The sequence below is a fragment of the Juglans microcarpa x Juglans regia genome, chromosome 4S, assembly GCF_004785595.1.
Source record: "Juglans microcarpa x Juglans regia isolate MS1-56 chromosome 4S, Jm3101_v1.0, whole genome shotgun sequence".
Classification (NCBI taxonomy): Eukaryota; Viridiplantae; Streptophyta; class Magnoliopsida; order Fagales; family Juglandaceae; genus Juglans; species Juglans microcarpa x Juglans regia.
In genome coordinates, this window is record NC_054601.1 from 11,913,486 (window position 1) to 11,917,249 (window position 3,764).

Here is a 3,764-nt window from a genome sequence, read left to right on the forward strand (position 1 = left end):
TAAGCCACAAATTTATCTTTTCATTTCCTTGCACCCATCGATTAAGACAACAAAAGAGAGAAGAAAAAACAAAAACTATCCTAAGAATTCCTTCTCCTACCCATCGGCCTCACACCCAAGAAAAGAAAAAGAAAAGTTTTCATCTTCTTTTCTAAGCTAAAGTCAATCCTCTCTCCTTTTCCTCTCTTTTCATCTTTAAGAAACCAAGTTTCCCTCATCTTCTTCAATCTTTGTAACTCCATAGCAAAGGAAGAAGAAAAATATTTTTCTCTCATCCTCTTCAAACCGTACGAGAACACTCCCTCCATGCCCATTTTCGGATTTGCCTCAAAGTTTGGAACTAAAACTTAATTTCATCTTCCAAATGGTGAAATATTGAAGGTAATAGACTTTTAATTTATTCTCTAGTATGATTTACATGTGGGTTTCGAGTTTCACCATTTTCTTACCCATAATGTTTCAGTTTTGGGGTTAAAACAGTTCTATCATTTTGGCTCTTCATCCACACGGCTATACCACTATTTGGTCCTCTATCTTGCCTCTTGAAAGGAGCTAAGAGCTTAAGGTAAAAATCCTAATTTGACTTATTTGTTTTTAATGTAATTTTGGAAGCCAACTAAGTTGTTTTTAACTTGTGTTTTGATGTAGTTAAATTCCTATATTGCAAATAAATATGTATGTCCTTTTTTGGCCCAAACCGAATGGTATTATAGTTGGTTTGATATGTATTTTCCTATATTTTAAAAATGTTATGTTGTTATTAAACTTGATTTAATCATAGGTCACGATTAAAGTGATTTTAAATTATATATGTTGGTATCATGTGCCTTGTATTGAGATTTGGTTGGTAATCCATTTGTAGGATGCTAAAGGTTTGCTTTAAACGTTTTGTTTGGTCCTATAATTTTATATCTTGCTTTTGAAAGGTATTAAGTGAGTAAATCATAAGTTTAAGTATTTAAAGTTTTTAAAGTTTCTTAATGGTAACTTTGCTATACTTTATGCTACTCTAATTTTAATGGGATATGTTATCTAAACTATATAAAATATTGTTTGTGTGATTAGATTATAACATAGTTGGTTTAGGTACAAGAGATTAATTATGCATGATATATTATGATATGTAAAGCTGTCCAAGTATTCCTAAGTCCATGTCATATCATGTCTTGAAGTAAAAATAGTCCATTTATGTTTTCCTCGTTCGGTTAAATTCTATCTAGCCCAAGAGTCTAAAATGTTGATAAGCTAACCTTTTTATAATGAGGGACTACAAGTTGATTTAAAGGGCATGTTTCCTAAGCTTGTTTAGTCTACTTGAGATGCTTAAATCTATTTTAAAGCCCATTGTTGAGAATTTCCAGCTTTTATCTCCTAATGTCCACAACCCAAAGTGAGTTTGCACCAAAGAAACCTTGTTTGAAGCTTATGAATTCTTAACTACTTTTCATGTAAGCTTTTAAAATAGTCTTTCCATGGACAGCTAGTATGTCTTAATATTTAAGTTATTTCTTTTGTAAGTTGAGGTGATGAGTAGTCATTTGGGGTTAATGCTAAGCATAGAATGGGTGCTAGATTGTAATATCGTGAATTTCTCTTTTAAATGGAGGGCTAAAGAATATTGTATAAATATTAACACACTTATGCTATTTATTAGAATAGGATCAATATTGAAGTTGGAAGTATCAAAGAGCATAGAGGTAAGTAGTTATGACCATGCTTCTTACACCAAGTTCTCTTTATGAAAGAATGTCTCTCTCTCTTTTCAAATGTTCTTCTAAAGAAAGAGTAAATGTATATAATATGTACAAGCCTTTCTTGATAGCTCATGTTAAGCACCCTATCGATTATAATTGTGTGTATGTGTATAAGGTAATACATGCACGTAGGTTCTAAGTCCTGAGATTTCCATACATGCTCTCTCAATAAACTTATTAATTATTCCTATATGTAGTATAGCATGAAAATGTATCTTTTTATAAAAAAAAAAAATACATGTGCATCGGAGTAAGAAAGATGATGAAAATGTTTTGATTGCAAAGGAAAGGAAAGGAACGTCTTATGCCTTATGCTTTAAGCGATGTTTTCAATGATGCGAAGAAAGTATTTTAAAATGTCCCTATGAACCGATGTTTTAAATGATGCGAGGAAAACGTTTTAAGATGTCCCTATGAACTGATGTTAAATTGCCCCTATGAAATGACGCTTTATGGATGCCATGAAAAATGATGTTTAAGCCCATACTTTTAAAATGATGTTTTTGTTCATGAATGCACTATCAAATGAAAAGATGATGTTTAAGTTCATACTTTTAAACGACATTTTATATGAATGAACTGTTAAATGAAAATGTGATACCCCCATATGATATGGATAAGGGTAGGTGGTGTATGAGATCCCACATTGCTTGGGAAGGAGAAGTTATTGCTCTTTATAAGGTTCCAATGTAGCTCCAATTGTATCATTGACTAGTCTTTTTGGAGTATAGGCCATGTGGTTTGGGCCTTCCATTGGGGCGTTACAAATGGTATCAGAGACTATCCCAACCAGAAATGTGGGACTTGAGCCATGCCACCTACAATGAACAGGCCAGACGAGGACGTTGGGAATTTAAGGGGGGTAGATTGTGATACCCCCATATGATATGGATAAGGGTAGGTAGTGTATGGGATCCCACATTGCTTGGGAGGAGAAGTTATTGCTCTTTATAAGGTTCCAATGTAGCTCCAATTATATCATTGACTAGTCTTTTTGGAGTATAGGCCATGTGGTTTGGGCCTTCCATTGGGGCGTTACAGAAAAGGACTGAAATGAATGAAAGAAAGGATTTAATTAATGAATATCTTATTGTATGAAGATACGTAACGGCCATATGAATGAAAAGGATACCAAAGGAATAGGCAGATTACAATACCGGGTAAGTAGTATTGGTAGTGCACCCAGTATTGCCCCTGACTGGAAGGGATTCCCAACCTGTGGCCATGGGTAGAATCCAAGTCCAAAGGAATATCGCTAACCCCACCACACGGGACGTAATAGTGTATACCGGCCAAAAAAAGTGAAACATGAAAGTATGGTTATTTCTTAAAATGTTTACACATGAAATCATAGTTATTTCTTAAATGTTTATGCATGAAAGTACGGCTTATTCCTTAAACTGTTATGCATGAAAGCATTGTAAAAAATTAGCTAAATGTTTATGTCTGCATGTTTTCAAAAGAAAAGAATAGATGCCTAGTATGTTCATTGCATGGTGTACTACTTACTGAGTATTCGACTCACTTTTGTTTTAAATGTTTTAAACGTCCAGGTAATGATGAAAAGGATGGGGAGCAAGACATTACTACAGAGGGAGAGGCAGAAGCTCAGGATCTTCCCTAACCAGAACAGTTATGTTTATGGATGATGGGTTATGTTTTTATGAACGTATGGACTCTGAGAGTCTTTTATGGATGAATATTCGAATAGAATGTCTATCAGGTATTCTCTTTATTAGATCAGAAATTTAGAGTACACGTGTGTTATGTTCATGCTGATCGCATGTTACTAGAAAGAGAAAAGAGAAAGAAAAGAAAATAATGAAAAGAAAAGGACAGGTATGTACGTTGCGATCCCGCCCTTCCCGGGGCGGGGTGGTGACAGAGAATTCTGTTTATGAGGTAAGTTGCTGTTAAGATGGCATCTTCCCAAAACTTTGTTGGAAGAGAAGCTTGAAAAAGAAGTGATCGGGCAACGTTAAGAAGATGCTGATGTTTTCTCTCCACAAC

At 34.4% G+C, this 3,764-nt stretch overlaps 1 long non-coding RNA gene across 1 annotated transcript; it reads left to right on the forward strand.

Annotated features, from left to right (window-relative positions):
- Positions 1 to 288: 288 nt before the first annotated feature.
- LOC121263628 lies at positions 289 to 3,485 on the forward strand. The gene is made up of 3 exons (XR_005940306.1): positions 289 to 381; positions 481 to 565; positions 3,308 to 3,485. It is a non-coding gene; the product is annotated as an uncharacterized LOC121263628 (long non-coding RNA).
- The last annotated feature ends 279 nt before the right edge of the window (positions 3,486 to 3,764 follow it).